Raw genomic sequence first — 19971 nt, forward strand, 5'->3', positions numbered from 1 at the left:
TATATTTGAGAAATTAGGCTTTTAAGCAGAGATATTTGTTATAAAATTGCTTCCTATCTTTCTTTTTTCTTTTAATTATAGTTGTATTGGTGTAGTTTAGGTAAAAAACTATTTCATATCATCAAAATGACCCATTTTACCATAATTCTCTTGATCACTTGTTTGGTCCTAAATTCTTCCCTTTTCCAGAGATGTGACAGTTAAATTACACCACGCTCTCCTAATCAACTTTTATGTCTAAATCATGTACCCATTTTGAACTTCTCTTGGTATACAGTTGATTGGTAAATACATAGTATTTGTCTCTTCCATGTCTCAGTGCAGGTTCTGCACATATTTTCTCTAAAAATGAACCTAAGCCTAGAGATAGGCCAGTGTATAACCTTGAAGCACCCAGGCCAGTTCTTTAAGATCAAAACATCTTGACTAATTTATCTTCAGGAACCTAGACAGTTCACTGAAAACAAATAACTCATGAGAGCCTCATTGAGGCTCTACTGAGGGAGCTGGCTATACCCTCCCCCCAATGCAGGTGTTTGGAATAGTTCATCTAAAAGCCTTCTTGGTTGGTACTGAGCCTTCTTTGTCTAAATTAATATATAACTGCATTAAGGCAGAGTCTCTTTGGAATCTTACCCATGAAGAGAATCTGCATGGGACCTTCCCAAGTGAGCCCTGAAAACTGTGACCTGGGATTCCCTAGTAATTTGACTCAGGAGGTGGTGCTTCCCTGAACTGGTAATGTTTTTCTTTCAATATTATTGCTTTTCTTTTTTCTCTTTGCTATTATGTTTATCTTTGTAATATTATTATTGTCTTGTCATAATTGTACTATTGTACTTTTATTGAAATCATTAAACTATCTTATTAATCATGAAACTGTCTTATTAAGCTAAAAGCATTGACTTATTGCAGAAGCAAATCCAAACCTCATAATCCCTTAATCAGACAACACTGTAGGGCATTGGCCTATACACAGATTCTTCTATAGTTTTCCAGTTTTCTAGAAGATTTTGTCCAATAGGGAATTCTTGTCATTTATCAAACACTGGATTACTATGATCATTTACTACTGTGTCTTCTGGATCTAATCTGTTCCACTGTTCCAGTATTCTATTTCTTAAACAGTGCCAGGTAGATTTGATGATTGCCATTTTATAATACAGTTTGAGATCTGGTGTTAGTCCACTTTCCTTCTAATTTTTTTTTTACCATTAATCCATTTAATGTTTTTGACCTTTTGTTATTTTCCAGAATATTTTGTTATAGTTATTGCTAGCTTTATAAAATAATTTTGACAGGTTAATGGAAAAAGCACAAAAAATTATCTTAGTGAAATTGTTACATGTATTATTGGGTCAGCCTATACAGGGACAACTGATAATTTTTCAAATGCTTATATCTGACTTTATTTGTGTGAAAAATATTTTTTGTTCATATACTTCCTGAGTTTGCCTTGGCAGGTATACCCCCAAGTATTTTATAATAGCTACACTTTTAAAATTGGGATTTCCCCTCATCCTTTGCTGCTGAGTTTTGCTGGTTATATATAGAAATATCACTGATTCATGTGGGTTTATTTTATATGCTGTAATTGTACTAAAGTTGTTGATTATTTCAATTATTATGCAATGATTATTCTTTTTTTTAAAAATTCACACAGATGTTTAATTAGCTTTATTTACAGAGCAGGGTTTGTTTTTTCAGTCTTCAATCATGCTGAGATAATAATGAGGCAACAATACCAGTTTTAAAAGAATATATACAGAATTGTAAAAATAACAGATGGTGATGCTTCTGAAGAAGGGGACAGACTGGACTACAGCAGCATTTTTCTCTCTATGCCTCAGTTACTCAGAAGCAATTCTATTGCAGTCTCTACATCCCATGATTTTGAAGACAAGGCCACTATAACTGCATTCCTATCAAATCCCATCGCACACAGGTTTTCTATTTTTTTGGCATATTCTGGACTAGAAGCTGGTGCTCCAGCATACACATATGCCCAGAATCGAGCTGTCTGTTGGAACATTTCTGGATTCTGTTTGTACTGATTTGCTACCACTGCATCTTGTGGATCATCTGGTTCTGCAGCTGCCAACAAAGCTTGCAATGAGAGCAATACTGTCCTTAGAGTCATTGCTGCTGCCCATTGATCTTTCAGAATATCCAAACAAATGGCCCCTGTGACAGAACTAATATTAGGATGCCAAATTTTAGTAATGAAGCGCACCTTAGGGGGACTAAATGGGTACGTTTCTGGTATTTTTATCTCGAGTTGGTATCTTCCTCCTTCATATGGGGTGTCTGGCGGTCCCGCTATCTCTCCTCTTAGTTCTGTAAAGTTCTCATCTACAAGATCTACTTTAATCTGATTTTTGTTTGTCTCCTCGCTCTTCAGCACCTCCTTGAACTCTCGCTTGATTCGCTGCACCGCAATGTTGGCCATGTCTCCTCCCGCAGACGTTTCGCACCTGCTTCTGTCACCGCCAAGACCTCAGCCAAAGGCTCTCCTCACAGGGCAACAATTATGCTAAAAGGGTGAAAATGTTGTCTCCTTACTTATTATTCCTTATAATTGCTGACGTTAGTTATTTATCATTGTCAACGCGAAAGGACAAACAACACTGAACCCCCCCGCGTCAGACAGCCCCACCGCTTGTCCCCGCGAGGCTCGCCCTTGCCTTGTTCCAAGAGCACGAAGTGGGACTGAGCCCTCACTCCATCTCCAGCGGGGATCGGGATCCGGTCATCCAGCCCAGGTAGGTGAGGAGACTCTCGCTGGAGGCAGAATGTCGCGTCTAGCAAGGAAGCAGCGCCCCGTAATCAGTGGTTGCCATGTGGTCCACAACCCACACGTGCTGTACACACCACGCTGATACTCCTGGGACCTTTTACCCACACTCACACACATCCTGCTCCACACTAAGAAAAGACACCTGGGGAGGGGCAGCGTGGGAAAAGGTGGGTGGGGGAGGGAAGGGAAGCGAGAAGGGGAGGGGGGCAGAGACGGGAGTGGGGGCACTTACCTAACACAGACACTTAGGCACGTGGAGGACCGTTCAGTATGCAAGATGGAGGTAAAATGGCGGTAATGGAGGGTGGAGGGGAATTTAAAGGGACCAGAAGGAAATGAGGTGAGGGGCCTGAAGCCTTCCAGCAGCTCTGGTCCCCACACGTCCTCACCTGGTGACAACGATTTACAGTTAACGGCGGGGGGAGGGGGGGTCACTGTGACATCACCACAGGAAGAGGGCCAGTCTTCCAGAGGAAGAGGGGGAAGGAAAAGGGAAGGGAGGGGCCTCTGTGACATCAGGTCCAGAGCAATGGGAACCAGTAACTGAAAACTCAAGCATCTAAATCTAAAGAATTAGTGGGACAAAGAACAAACCATAGACAATCAATACTTGTGGTAGCCCATCACAACCCGCCGCCATCCATGCGTTCTTCCTCTACCCCCCCCCCCCAGAGAGTTTGTGATCCAGTGGTACCCTCCTCCTTACCGGACTGGGCACAGGACGCTCCATCTGCCTACTCAGGGCATTTTCGCAGGCTTGACCCCTCCCTCCAATGTTGTCCCTCCCATCTCTATCTCCTGGTTTCCCTGACTTCCTTTAGATCCCAGTTAGAATCCCACCTTGTACAAGAAGCCCTTCATGGCTCTCCTTATCTCCAGAGCCTGTTTTCTCCGCCTTCTTTCCAGTTCACCATATATGATTTGGTTGCACTTCAGCTGTTAGTATATCATCTGCCCTATTAGATGTGAGGACCTTGAGAAAAGGGATTGCATTTGACTTTTCTTTTTCCTCCTAAGTGCCTGACAATTTTTAAACACTTTGAAATGTTTGTTGACTGAATAACTGAGACACCATAGTTTATGTGATGCCATATATCTTTCTTTATCCACCGAGCTTTCTTAGAAAGATACCGGATTGGTTTGCTATTTCCTTGTCCGGTGTGTTCCCATTTCACAGATGAGGAACTGAGGCAAAGAAGAGTTAACTAACTTGTTTAGGGTCTTTGTGTCTAAGGCCAGACTTGAACTCAGATCTTTCCGGCTTCAAACCCAGTGTTCTATGTACTGTGCCACTTAACTTTCTTGTCTAGGGCCAATAAAAAAAAATAAAAATCAATGACCCTGGGTGTATACTAAACCAGATAGTGAACCTATAGGTGTAGTCATTGCCCTCACTAGTAGGGTTGGGGTTTCAATCAGGCTTCACTAATCCAAATCTCATCTTCTGACTGAGAGAAGTGGTTTTTTCCTATTATATTAACAACCAATTACTAAATTATTAAGACTTTTTCTCTCCATTTCTTTATGCAGTGACCAATCCATGCAATTCATGCAGTCTCTAAGGAACATTGCCACAGTTAAGATCACTCAAAACTTTAGCAGCTTCCATGTTAAAGGAGCAAAAGCTTGGGATATGATATTTGGGAAGGCAAAGAGCCAATCTTACGATAATGAACAAGCTATGTAAGAAAACTGAGTAAAATCATTCAGGAGGGAAAATGGACTTTTTAATGAAACACAGAAATGTTAAACTTTCCTCAATACAAGACTCAAGAGAAACATAGGCAAAGCAAAAAAGACTCACATGTGAAAAAATTTTGTAGCAGTAGTGGCAAGGAACTGGAAACTGAGGGGATACTCATCAGCTGGGGAATGGCTGAATAAGTGATGGTGTATAAATGTAATGGAATATTATTGTTCAATAAGAAATGATGAGCAGGCTGATTTTAGAAAAGCCTGCTGAGGGAAGTGAGCAGAATCAAGAGAACATTGTACACAATAAGAACAAAATTATGTGATGATTCCCTGTGATGAACTCGGCTCTTCTCAACAAGGTGGTGATTCAAGGCAGTTCCAATAGACAATAGACAAAAGAGCCATCCACATCCAGAGAGAGAACTATGGAAACTGAATGTATATCAAACAATGTATTTCCACCTTTATTGTTGTTGTTCTTTGTTTGCTTCAGATAAAAGAAAAGGGTAGGGAGAAGAAAAGTGTAAGAGAAGATTAAAGGAGGCAGCGCTTAGTAGGAAAAAAGATCTTTGAGGAAGGACAGTATATAAAAAGAGATAGAGAAAAAAAAAGAAACAAATAAATGAGATGCATGGAAATATTGTTAGCAATTACAACTATGAATTTGAAGGGGATAAGCACTCCCATAAAACAGAAGTATATAGCTGGATGGATTAGAAACTAAAATCCAATATGTTGTTTAAGTCAAGAAACAGCTGACACAGAAAGACAAACAGAATTAAAGTAAGGGAGTGGAGCACAATCTATTCTGCTTCACCTGAAGCAAAAAATGCAGAAGTACAAATCATGATCTCAAGCAAAGTATAAAGAGACCTACTTAAAATACACACTTAGGAAAATTATACTGTACAAAAAGTTGCCAGAGATAATGAAATCATATCCAAATATCTACATCAGATTGCTGTGCTAAATACCTAACATTGTAAATATAATATGAATTGTGTCAGATTTATAAAAATAAGAGTCATTTCCCATTTGAATAATAGTCAAAGGATATGAAGAAGGAGCTTTCAGAAGAAGAAATCATAGCTATCTATAGTCATATGAAAGCACTTCTAAATGATTAATTTTTATACAAATACAAACAAAAACAACTCAGAGGTACCACTTTATATCTATCAGAAATGACAAATGCTGGAGGGGATGAGGGAAAATAATTGCACCAGTGAATTGTTGGAGAAGTTGTCTGCCAGTCCCACCATTCTGGAGAATAATTTGGAACCATGTCCAAAAGGCTATAAATTATGAATCCTTTGACCCAGCAATATCTCTATCTGGTTTGAATTCAATGGAATAAAAAGAAAAGGACATATATATATATATAGAAAAACAGTTAAAGCAGCTTTTTTGGAGTGAGGAAGAACTGGAAATTGAGAATATGTTTCTTCACACCGTCTTCTCAAATTCTCATCCCATTTGAATTTTCATGATGTTTTTGACATTTCCTTTAGAGTTTTAACAGAGAAAAATTGTTGGAGGCTCTTGATTACTTGACAGCCTTTGAACCATCATCTCTTTAAGGAGAGCTCCTTTCTGCCAGTCATGAATGAATGTAAAAGCATTTACTAAGTACTTACTATATGCAAAGAACCCCAATGGCAATCCTCACTTCCACTTTATGGACCGCACAAATCCATGTTCATATATTCCATGTTATTATACCCAAGATGTGTCTAATTTGGTGAAATCATGCTACCTGATTGCAAGGGAATGAAGGCAAAAAGGAAGCAGGAAAACAGAGACAGCCAACTTAGTTCTGGAATTTGCCTTGGGGGTGCTGTTCTTCATGACCTCCACCCTTTCTCCTCCTTATCGCCCATCACTCCTCCATACAGCCTAACTGTACATGCTGCAGTTCAGTATACAATCACCAAATGGTTTATGTTCTAAAGTAATTAGGTTCAAAATAAAATAAACAAAGAACTACTAGTACTCTGATTTTCTTCTGCCAACTCTTTTCTTCCTGAAAGTTTTTGAGCCTAGGAATGGTGTTCCCAATACTCCCAACCCTTGCATGTATGAACCGTTGTTATGACTTTTCTTCTCTGACTGTAACATACAGGATAATGTTTGGCCCTGCAGGCTCTACAGTCAGGAGGAGGCTTCCTTTAGACAGTGTCATTCTGTCCAGAAGTCTCTCAGCATCTCTCTTGTTCCAGGCTATTAGAGGAGGCCTGATCACCAACAATCTCTTAATTGTGGGACAGGTTAGGGATAAAATCAGGTTCTGGAAAGTTATTGGATAATTAACAACAGGTTTACTTTGAGCTAATACAGCATAGAAAAAGAAGAACAATATAGTGACCCAGATTTTCTGGACACAATCCTTCTTTTATATAAAAAAGATATCTGGTTACCAAAGAAGGGTGCCAGGGAAGAGTATGAGGACTTGAGTCATCTGCATAAATCCACCACGTTTGAGAAGTCCTGACTTCCCATTTCTGGGATTATTTAGGCCAATAGTGGACCAAATCTTTGACCATTTCTCAGTTGGAAAATGGCTTGTATTCTCCTAAATTTGAATCAGTTCTCCATATATTTGAGAAATGAGGCATTTATAAGAGACACTTACTATAAAGATTGTTTTTCAGTTTTCTTCTTTCCTTCTGTTCTTGGTTGCATTGGTTTGTTTTGCTAAAGATTTTTAATTTAATATCAAAATTATCTATTTTGCATTTTACAATGCACTCTATCTTTTGTTTGGTCAAGATTTTTTCTTTTTCCCATAGTTTTGACACATAGACTAGTCTTTGCTCCTCTAATTCCCATATGGTGTCAACCTTTATGTCTAAATCATGCAACTCTTTTAAATTTATCTGGCTATATGGTATAAGATATTGGTGTATACCAGGAATACAGGGTTGGTTCAACATTGGGAAAACCATCAACATAATGTACCATCTCAATAGGAAAAGCAACAGAAATCATATGATTATCTTAATAAGATCTGAAAAAGTATTTGACAAAATGCCAGATTCATTCCTATTAAAAAACACTAGAAAGCATAGGAATGAAAGGAATGTTTCTTAAAAGAATAAGCAGTATCTACCTAAAACCATCAGCAAGCATTATTGGTAGTAGGGATAAACTAGAAGCCTTCCCAGTAAGATCGGGATGAAGCAAGGATGCCCATCATCACCACTGTTATCTAACACAGAACTACAAATGCTAGCTATAACATTAGAAAAGAAAAAGAAATCAAAGGAATTAGAATAGGTAATGACAAAATAAAACTATCATTTTGTAAATGATGTGATGGTATACTTTGAGAACCCTGGAGAATCTACTAAAAATCACTTGAAACAATAACTCGAGTAAAGTTACAGGATATAGAATAATCCCAGATCAGTCATCAGCATTTCTTTATATGACCAACAAAACCCAGCAGCAAGAGATAGAAAGAGAAATTCCATTAAAAATAACTGTAAAGAATATAATATACTTAGGAATGTATCTGCCAAGACAAACCCAGGAACTATATGGACACAGTTATAAAACATTTTTCATACAAAATCAGATCTAAACAAATGGAAAAATATGAATTGCTCATGTGTAGGCTTAGTTGTAATAATTAATACGACTAAACTAATTTACAAATTCTGCATCACATCATCAAACTGACAAAAACTATCTGCTAAGGCTAGAAAAAAATAATAAAAATCATCCAGAAGAGTAAAAGATCAAGCAAGAATATCAAGGGAATTAATGAAAAAAATACAAAGGATGGTGATTTAACATGACCAGATCTCAAACTATATTTTAAAGAAGTAATTGTCAATACTCTCTAGTACTGGCTAAAAAATAGAGTGATGGCTCAGCAGAATACACTTGGTATAAAGACATAGTAATCAACAACAAAAATAACCCAGTGTATGATAAAACCCAAAGATATCTTTGAGATAAGAAGTCAATATCTGATAAATCTTTGGGCAAGACTGGAAAATAAAAGGAAACAAACTAGGCAAGTCCAGCTCTCTATCTACTTTACCACCCAGCTGCCCATGATTGGACTACCATGTCCACATTGGATCCTTCTGATGTGAATATTTCTAGATTGGGGAGTTTATCGAAAGGACATCAGGCAGAGCTTTCCAGGGTCTTTGGTGCTGTAGTGATAAAGACTAGGGTGTAGACAAGAAGTCTGTCAAAGACAAAAATTCAGACCAATAAGTGACTGTTGAATGTTAATGAGGTGAAATTGGAAAGTTTTAGTTTTTTTTTAAATTACTTTTCTCTTGAGAGTTGAAAAAGAGACTTACACCTCATTCTTCTAGTTTTAGAACAACTAGAAAGATGAGGGTACACTAGTGAGATGGGAATATAAGATAAATGGCCAAATTGCTCATTGTTGAGTGGGAAACTCTCAGTTCACATTCTATCTTACTAGTTATGGACATTTTCTTGCTGTGTGACCTCAGACAACTCCCTTCATCATTCTGGGATTCAGTTTTTTTCTTCTGTAGCATAAAGGACAAGGCAGGCTCTGAGTGTGCTTTGAGCTAGAGATTTACATCTCTGCATCCATTTGGTAGCTGGAAGTAAAGACTGGATGAAGAGGGAACTGAGGCAGCAAATAGAACACACAAATAAGAATCTTAAAGGAGAGGCTTTTTTTGGGATAAAGACCATTGTTCAGTGTCAAGATTAGTGGAATATGGAGTTAGAGCTAGATTGGAGTCTCAGCTCTACTTCATATAAAAAGATTTATCTTGAGTCTTCCTCAGTGTCTGATTTTTTGTATACTGCAAGGTTAAATTTTCTTTTATACCATGCCTGGGCTTTCCTGATTTAACACTGATTTAAGTCTTGTTAACTAGCCAGTTATTTAACAAATATCCTTCATAACTCAGATAAGCCCTTTTCTTGTACATAATTCCTCCAAGTTCTGTCCTTGCTAGTGGGCTACATTAACACTTTACCTGGAGCTTGGCCTCTGGCCTAAGTTGCTTACCCATTTCCTTGTACTCACCTGCTGGTGAGCCTCTGACAAGGCTGCCTCTCTCTCAGCCAAGTATCAAAGCATGATCATTGGTCTTTCCAGCTTCTTGAGGCAGGGGTGACAAGGGAGACAGTCTTTGGGCTGACCCTGGATCCTCCACCACCTACTGCCTGTCCTTATTGAGGGGACTGAGTCACCTATGAATTCTATGATCTAGGCAAGGTTCTGAGAGTACAAATTGCATACAGTGAAGGTGTGTCAATGGAAGGACTTCACTTCTCTGGGAGTCCCCCACATCCCTCAGGTGTCCAGTTTCTATTCCTGCAGTTGTCTAATTAAGATGCCCACTTCTCAGCCTCCAGATGCTCCTGGCTGAATGTCTGGGCCCCCTCAGGTGCTCTGGGTCCCCTGGGTGATGTTCCTCCTGGGTATAGAAACATCCTGGAACCTGGAAGAATCCCCAGTCTTGTACCTCAACTGTCCTTCATTGGAGAGGGAAGGTGGCCAGCAGCAATTCCCTGCAGTTTCCTCCAGCCCAGGCTTGGCCAGGGGCAGACATGTGTGCCTGCCAGGATGCCCCCGTGTCTCTCCCCACCCCTTCTCATCTCTTTGTCCCCCTACCTGGGGAAAGGAGGTTGAGAGCCGCCCCTCCCCTAGATTTCCACCTCTGCTCTGGGAGTTGTCAGGGATCCAAGTTCCACTCTGGAGCTGTGGCTGCTGCAGCAGCTACTGGACTGTACCCTTAGAGGGAACCCAGGACATCCTCTTTCTTCCCCTCCCATCCAGTGCCCAGCCCCAGCCCCAGCAGCCAGCCCTTGGGAATCTAGAATCCTGCCCAGCCCCCGACCCTCCTCCAAGTGGAAGATGCACTGCAGCCCCCTCCCCTCCACCAGATTGCAACTGAGAGAAAAGACTGAGATGGGGTGGGGCGCTCCTAACTTCTCTAGGCCTGACCTCACCGAGCCCCCTCCCCTCTCTTCTCCCTCCTCCTTCTGCTCAGGGCGGAGATTAGCCATGCTCCTACTGTGACATCACTGAGCCTGTCCCTCCTATTGAAGACAATGTTCCATCCTGGTTGTTGGAGGGTAAATTAGAGGGGGAGATAACAGAGGGACAGGGACTGGGGGGGGCAAGAAGAGGAAAAAGAGGAGGAATCTGGAGGAGAAGTTGTGTGGAGCTAGAGATCTACCTGCCCCCAACCCTCTGCTTTTCCCCTCCCCCAACATACTCCTCCCATCCTCATTCTGGATGCAGTAAGCCCCCCTTCCTTTTTCCTGCCCCTATGAACTGTTCCCATCCCCCTATTCTATCCCCTCTTCAGTCTTCTCCTGAACCTCCCCCAACTCAAAACTGTCTTCTGTTACTTCCCAAGGGGATGTGTGAATGCATGTCTGACAGTATCAATACCTTTTTTTATGCATGTTTTGTGTATGCAGGTGGGATCATGCGTGTCTGTGAGTGTATAGGTGTCTGTGTACACGTGTGCACCTGTGTATACCTGCTTCTACCTGCCCACTTTTTTTTTGTCCAGAGGGCAGGGACTTGGGTGGTCTTGGGGTAGGCTGGGGTCAAAGGAAACCAGCAGGGATGACGAGATCTTCAATGTTAGGTGTGGTGGGACAGTAACAACTACAAAAACAATCAGAGACTCTCAGTAAGAAAAAACAAAAAGGGATTTATTAAGATCTCGTGAGAAAGGGCATCTCTTATCTGACAAGGTGTTGGTCAGTAAAAGGAATGCAAAACAAACTTCAAAATGCAAGATTAAATAGAACAGAAGCCCCCCCCTTGTCCTTTTCTCCATTGTTTGGGGGTGTCCATGTTTACACCCTAAACATGGAAATCTATCTCAGAAACAAAAGAATACAAGTCAATAATAATAAGCTCTTAATTTAAATTACCCTAGAGAACTGCTATACAAGCAGATATCATTGGATAAGAGATTTTAAAGCCATCATCACCTTTAAAAGAATTACCAAAAATGCTAATTCAGACGTGGTGGGAAACAGTTCAAGTCAAGACAATGGAACACCTACAGTTTGTAGCTATAGCTCAACTTGTTATTATAAAAGTCTCAAGTCATAATTAGGCCATATTCCCATGAGAGGGTCTTCACTCAGTTAATCCTACACAGTTAGCAAAGGAATTGATAAAAAATCAATCCCTTGGGCAAGCAGGAAGAAAGTTCTTGTAATGGAGGGAGGTCAGTTTAGTTCCTTGGTCCCACCCTCTAAAGGTAATCCAGTCAGAAATCCAGGTTATGTCAAGATCCTGAGGATAAAAGTTACCTCTAAAACAACTTATGGCCCATCACTTTGCTGCTACTTTCCTTTGGGTCAGCCTACCATAGCACTCTACCTTGTGGTGCCTTTCCCCTTCCCTCATGCCACATGGAATCTCTCCTAACTCCTCTGCTTCTCATCCTCATTTCTCCTCCTTGCAGCTCATTAACTCTTTTGGAGTACTGAGTCCCTTTCAGGATTTGGCCTGCCAGCTGGAGGTATGTCCCAACTTTGTGAGATGCTCCCTTTCTACTGGGTAATTTGAGTTTCACTGAGGAACTTGTCTTTCATATGTTCTCTCTCTATGTCATATTTATGATTCCCAGTGTCTATTGAATCCCTTCATTTGGTCTGTAATTCATTCCCCTAAACAAATCTATCTTTGCCAAAGAGAATGGTCATCGTGAATTCTTCACATGACTGAACCCCAACTTTTGGTACCTACCATCTTTTGGTGCCAAACCCCACATCATAAATCACATCAAGAGAAACCATTGGGGACACTCCCTCCTTCTCTTCCCCTCCCCAGTGAACATCCCCCCCTCCCTTTCTCTGGTTCTTCACTTGGCCTTGGGGCTAGGGATGGAGGAGTTCATCCAGGAACTCTCCCCTGCCCCCACCTCCATTTTTTTTGTGTCCTTTAATGGAATGGTATATTTAATTTTTGTCCAGATTTCATCCAGTACCTGCTGGATGTGGTGTTTTGTAATGTGCTGAAGCTCAAGTTGATGCACTGAGGTCCCAAGCACATGAGGCTAAATAGTAATTGGGCCATACTCTATTAATATGGCCCCTGCCCACTCTTTGTGCAAGTTCTGATGTATTGTATAGGAAATGACATAGGGACGATTTTGATGGGTGGAGAAAGAGGGGGCGGAGAGAGAGGCAGAGAGACTGCTGGCCAGGTTCGTGTCTCAGCTGCTCACATTGCTATCGCCATTTCCCTTCACCTCCACAAAGAATAAAGATCGAAGATTTTCCCTTAACCTGAATTCCTGACTCCAGCTGATTTTAAAATACGCGGTCATCACAGTGTTTCCATGTAGCTTGTTGTAAACCAACAAGATGGGACTGTCCCTGAACCTGTGAATTTCTCTGATTTACACCTGAGAGGAGAGAATTGAGTTAATGTGCATTTCTCTCATTAGGAGGGGTTAGGTGCATTTTGTCTTAGAGCTCTTCATTGCTTGGATTTTTTCCTCTAAAAACTTCCCTTTCATATGCTTTGACCTATTGGGGAATGGCTCTTAATCTTGTATATTGGAATTCCTAGTTGCTATATCTTGAAGATGTAACAAGTCCTTAAAGATGTTTTTCCCCCTTTTAAGTGTTACCATTCTTTTTTTAGCTGCATTTGATCTGTTTGTGCAAAAACGATTTGACTTCACAGAAGCCAAATTGTCCATTTTATTTTCTGTGATCCTCATGAATTCTTCCCCTATCTAGAGATTTGAAAAGTAATTTCCTTCTTACTATTTTGATTTGCTATTCATTTCCCTTTCCCATTTAATTCCTATATTGTAGTTTAATTTGATAGGTAGTGTGAGGTGTTGATGTGCTATCAGAATTCTGGCAAATGGCTTTTCCCTTATCCCATCTACTTAAAAAAAAATTATTAGTGTGCCTGCCATCCACTGCTGTGTTGAGATGCATTAAACTTGGTGTTATTTTATTTGTTTGCTTCTGTACATAGCATACCTTATTTTTTCCACTGACCAAGCTTTTGACTTTTAACAAGTTCCAATTGTTTTCTGGGCATCAAGGTGTCCCACTGGACCTGAAATCAAGAAGACTTATCTTCCTCAGATCAAATCTGGCCTCAAATACTGCCTACCTCTATAGCCCTAGACAAGTCACATAACCCTGTTTGCCTCAGTTCCTCATCTGTCAAATGAACTACAGAAGGAAATGGCAAACCACTCCAGTATTTTTGCCAATAAAACCCAAGATGAGGTCAGGAAAAGTAAGATAGGAGTAAACAGCAAATAAACAGTTTTCATAGTCATTGATTTGTTGTATAATTTGAGATCTGCTACTGATAATCACTTACAAACCCTTTTCTTTCTTTTCCACTCTATTTTTATCATTGAGTTTCTTCACTTATTTTTTTTTAAATGTTACTCATGTTTCCTTTTTCTTACATCGATATGGTATCCCATGTATCCCTTCTTCTCCCCAACCTTGAGTGCCATGCCATGTGATAAAAAGTATTTCTTGTTTTACAGAAGAAAAGGAAGGGAAGCAAAACTGAGAGGTGCATTTAAGAAAAAGGTGTGCAGTGTGCAACTCCTGTGGACTACTCACCTCCTAGATGCATTAGAGTGATGGTGTCTTCTCATGGTTCCTTCTCAGTCACACTTGATCTTTAACATTTTTTAACAGGTACTTTTAATTATTTTTGCTGTGTCATTATTCTCATTTAAATTGTCAGTTACCCTGTATATATACTCTTTTCTTGGCTCTGCTTAATTCGCTTTGCTTCACTTCACAAAGATATTTCTATACTTCTCTATGCTCATCATATATATATATCATTACTTACATCTCAGTAGTGGTATTCCATGACATAAATGCTCCATTCTTTGTTTAATCACTCCCTGAGTGATGAACATCTACTTTGTTTCTAATTCATATCTATCAGAAAAATTATTGTTATAAATGGAGTATAGGAGTGCTTTTTTCTTACTGATTGTTTCCTTGGGTTGTAGTGGAGTCTTTGTATTAAAGGCTTTGGACATGTTTGATACTTTCTTTGCATAATTCCGAATTACTTTCCAAAATGGATGTGTCATTTCACAGTTCCACCATGCATGTATCAATTTCTACTTATCCCCATACCCTTGTGTAGGTATCCAAACCATATTTGTGCCATAAAAGGAATTTGATACAACTCTTTTACCTGTTGTTTTAAATAGTTTATATAATCTTGAGATGAAATATTTTGTCAGTGTTTAATACAATTGACTTTCAAATCTCTCTGGTTGGGGAATTTTTTCTTAGGAAACTCATTTATACTTTGTTCAGTTTCTTTTTTAAAGATATAGTTTTTATAATGTTTTGCAAGGGTGAATGTTGAAAACTGTCTATGAATATTTTTTGAAAATTAAAAAAAGCTTTAATGAAAAAGCAACATGGAATTACCTAAGTTTTCTGTTTTGCCTTATGTCAACATGGGCAACATGGGAATACATAAGTATTCATTCATTTTTTTATAGAGTGTCACTTTTATTAGCATACGATTAGGCAAAGCAACTCCTCAATATTGCTTTAATTTCATCTTCAATGATTAAATATTCACCCTTTTATTTTTCAGACTGGTAATTTGGTTTTCTTCTTTGTTTTTGTTAATCAAATTAACAAGTACTTAATCTGCTTTATTAGTATTTTCATAAAACCAACACCTACTTTTAATTATTAGTTTGATTTAAAAAATGTTCTTAATCTCAGCTTTTATTTTCAGAATTCCCATCTTAACAATCAATCTAGTCACTAAATTCATAGGCATTCTGGACATAAGAGCATCTTTTTTTAATTTGGCTTAGTTGTGAGGTCTAAAGTTTCTTAAAGAAGGAAGCTTAATCCTACATTCCTACAATTATACTAAAAATCACCAATACTACTTGATTGAAAGGGTATTCCTTTTTGCTCCATCACTTAGTACTACCACTGGTGTTTCATCTACATGGGTTAGCTTCTCCAGGTCTGTGATTTCTCTAGTGTGGAGGCACTCCAGCTTGGAGAAGCCTGATGCTCATATCAATCAGCCAGCAATTGGGGAGTTTCCTGGGACACAGAAGGGTGAATGACTTACTTATGGTCACATGGCCAACCCAGTAGGGAACACCCGGACTCAGATCTTCCTGGTTCCAAGACTGGCCCTCTGTTATCTACTTCAGTCTCTATCACATTCTTGTATTAATGCAACCTGAATTCTTCCTAGCTAAAGCAGATATGGCATGAGCTTTGGGCAAACAGCTACACACACACACACACACACACACACACACAATGTCTGAGTCACTCACATTCCTGTGCCCTCTAGGAGACCTCTCTCTTGATCTGCCATGTAGCTGAGGACTTGGTCCCTGTGTCCTCTGAAAATCGGTTTCTGATGAGTTTGCCCTGTCACAAAAGAAGGAAATAGACAAATGACATTTGGTCAGTAGCTCCCTCTTACAATGAAGTATACAGATACCTTTAAAGACCATTCATTTATTTGACCTATTCTCTCACACCTCTGGGTATTATAGGACTTTCAGCATTTGACAATCCATTCCCACCTCCCCAGCTGTATCAGTTTTCCTGACAAGCACAGAAACTCACAAGGCTGAAAACAGTAGCTGTTTAATTAAAAAGTAAATGAATTAAGAAAGGAAGAATAGATGAATGGAAAAGCACTGATTAAGTGCTTACTATGTGCCTAGAATCATGATTACAGGTACCTTACAAATAAATAAAGAGAATCTATTCTCATAGTTTTTAGTTAATTCTCTAGGGTTCTCTAAGTATACCATCATATCATCTGCAAGGAGGGATAATTTTATTTATTCATTACCTACTCAAATTCCTTTAATCTCTTTTTCTTCTCTTATTTCTAAAGCTAACATTTCTAATTCAATATTGAATAGTAATGGTGATAGTGTACAACCTTGTTTCACCCCTGATCTTATTGGAAAAGGTTCTAGTTTATCCCCATTATATATGATGCTTGCTGATGGTTTAAATAGATGCTACTGATCATTTTAACGAAAACTTCATTTATTCCTATTCTCTCTGGTGTTTGTAATAGGAATACCTATTGGATTTTGTCAAATACTTTTTCTGCATCTACTGAAACAATCATATGATTTCTATTAGGAAACTGGAGCCTTTGGTTATGTATATAATCAATTATGCTAATAGTTTTCCTGATATTGAACCAGCCCTGTATTCCTGATATAAATCCTACTTGTATTATCCTGAAGATAATTTGCTGAAATCTCTTTGCTAATATTTTATTTAAGATTTTCCCCTCAATATTCATTAGGGAAATTGGTCTATAATTTTCTTTCTCTATTTTGACCTTACCTAGTTTAGGTATCAGCATCATATCTGTGTCATTAAAGGAATTTAGTAGGACTCCTTCTTTCCCTATTTTTCCAAATAGTTTGCATAGTATTGGAATTAATTTTTCTTTAAATGTTTGGTAGAATTCACATGTAAATTTATCTGACTCTGGAGACTTTTTCTTAGGGAGTTGATTAATAGTTTCTTCAATTTCTTTTCCTAAATTGGGAATATTTAAGTAATTTATTTCCTCCTCTGTTAATCTAGCAATCTATATTTTTGTATTTATTCATCAATTTCACTTAGATTATCAGATTTATAAGCATACAGTTGGGCAAAATAACTCCTAATTATTGCTCTAATTTTCTCTTCATTGGTGTAAAGTTCTCCCTTTTAATTTTTGAGACTAACAATTTGACTTTCTTCTTTCCTTTTTCTAATCAAATTAACTAAAGGTTTATCTTTTTTGTGTGTTTTTTTAAACCAACTCTTTTTTGTTTATTAGTTCAATAGTTTCCGTACTTTCAATTTTATTAATCTCTCTTTTTATTTCAGAATTCCAAATCTCACATTTAATTAGTTTTTTTAATTTGTTCTTTTTCTAGTTGCATGACCAATGAACTGATCTTCTCATTCTTGTTTTATGCAAGTAAGCATCTAAAGATATAAAACTTGCCCTAAGACCTGTTTTGGCTACATGCCATACATTTTGGAATTTTGTCTCATTATTATCATTCTCTTGGATGAAATTATCTATTGTGTTTATGATTTGTTGTATTACCCACTCATTCTTTAGGATTACATTATTTAATTTCCAATTAATTTTTGATCTATTTTTCCCTGGCCATTTATTACATATAATTTTTATTGAGTCATAATCTGAAAAAGACACATTAATTATTTTTGCCTTTCTACATTTGATTTCATAATTTTTATGCCTTAATACATGGTCAATTTTTGTGTAGGTTCCATGTACTCTGGACAAAAAAGTATATTCCTTTCTGTCTCCCTTCATTTTTCTCTAAAGGTCAATCATACCTAACTTTTCTAAAATTCTATTTACCCCCTCAACTTCTTTCTTCTTTATTTTATGGTTGGATTTATCTAGTTCTGAGATAGCAAGGTTGAGATCCTTCACTAGTATGGGCATTATACAACTTGGTGTAAACATATGCTTATGTAACCATATGTTTAGTATTGAATTTTCTTCATTATCTGTGGTACCCTTTATCAAAATGTTGTTTCCTTCCTTATCTCTTTTCATTATATTTATTTTTGCTTTGATTTGATCTGAGATCAGAATTGCTATCCCTGTTTTTTTTTTTTTTTTGTTTTTTTTTTTTTACTTCAGTTGAAGTAAAATAGATTCTGCTTCAGCCTTTTACCTTTACTCTAAATACATCACTCTGCTTTAAATGTGTTTCTTGTAAACAACATATTGTAGGATACTGGTATTTAATCCAGTCTGCTATCTGGATTTATGGGAGTTTTATGGGAGAATTCACCCTATTCACATTTACAGTTAAAACTACTAACTCTGTATTTCCTGCCATCTTATTTTCCTCAGTTTATACTTTTTCCTTTCCTCCTTTCCTTCCTCCCCATTGTTTTGCTCCTAATCAACAGCCATCCCTCAAACAGCCATCCCCTTTTACACCTTTTTTCCATGAGAGATAATTTTTAAATGATTGGTCTATTTGAAAGCCATCATCAAAATAAAATAAAATAAAATAAAATAATCTGAACATCATCTTTCAAGAAATTGTCAAGGAAAACAGTGATGATATTCTAGAAACAGAGGGCAAATTAGAAATTGAAAGAATCCACCAATCACCACCTGAAAAAGATCCTAAGCTTAAAACTCCCAAGACTATTACAGCCAAATTCTGGGACTCCCAGGTCAAAGAGAAAATATCACAAGCATCCAGAAAGATCAATTAAAGTATAGTGGAGCCACAGTTACACTTACGCAAGATTTAGCAGTTTCTACATGAAAGAATCAGAGGGCTTGGAATATGATTCCATAGAGCAATGGAGTGGGATTACAACCAAGAATCACCTACCCAGAAAAAAATTAGTTTTATTTGTCTGGAGGAAAAGTGGAGATTCAATGAAATGGAGGATGTTCAAGTATTTGCAATGAAATGGCCAAAGCTGAATAGAAATATTGATTTTCAAATATAAGACTCAGGAGAAGCATAAGGAGATAATCAGAAAGAGATATCATAGGGGACTTAATAAGATTTATCTGATTGCACACCTACATGGGAAGATGATATTTGTTATTCATTAGATCTTTCTCATTATTATGGCAGTTAGAAGGAATATATATAAACAGAGGGAACAGTTGTGAGTTGAATGTGAAGGGATGCTATCTAAAAAATAATAATAATAAAATGAATGGGTGAGAGAGGAATGCACTAGAAAAATGGGGAAGAAAGAGATGGAATTATCTCCCCTGAAAGAGGTGAGAAAAAGCTTTTACAATGGAGGGGAAGAGGAGGAAGGAAAAGGGAGAGAATGAATTTTATTCTCCTCATAACTGGCTCAAAGAGAAAATAACTCACACACAAAATATAAGTATAAAAATGCAGGAAAACAGGAGGGGAAGGGGATTCAACAAGGGGAGAGGGTAATAGAAGAGAAAGCATATTAGGGGACATGGTAATAAGTAGGAAAACACTTTCGAGGAGGATCAGGGTGAAAGGAAGGAGAGAACAGAATAAACAGGTGGGAATATCATTAGCAATAGTAATTGAGAAGAAAAAAATGAAGCAAATTTTCCTGATGAAGGACTCATTTCTCAAATGCATAAGGGAACTGAGTCAAATTTATATATATATATATATATATATATATATATATATATATATATATATATATATATAAAGATAAGAGCCATTCCCCAAATGATAAATGATCAAAAGAAACAAACTGTATCCAAAGGGTTATAAAAATCATGAATATCCATTGACCTAATGATACCACTACCAGGCATTAATCCCAAACCAAAAAAAAAAAAAAAGGAAAAAGACATATATGTAAAACTATATGTATTAATAACAGTTCTCTTCTCAGGGCAAATAATTGGATATTGAGGGCATGCCCATCAATTATTGTATAAATAGTTCTCTACTTCTATTCTTTTCACT

The 19971-nt window shown here is 37.9% G+C and overlaps 1 pseudogene; it reads right to left on the minus strand.

Moving 5' to 3' along the window:
• Positions 1-1662: 1662 nt before the first annotated feature.
• Positions 1663-3186, minus strand: LOC100930659 (annotated as a pseudogene).
• Between the last annotated feature and the right edge of the window lie 16785 nt (positions 3187-19971).

This window comes from Sarcophilus harrisii, chromosome X (genome assembly GCF_902635505.1).
Source record: "Sarcophilus harrisii chromosome X, mSarHar1.11, whole genome shotgun sequence".
Classification (NCBI taxonomy): domain Eukaryota; kingdom Metazoa; phylum Chordata; class Mammalia; order Dasyuromorphia; family Dasyuridae; genus Sarcophilus; species Sarcophilus harrisii.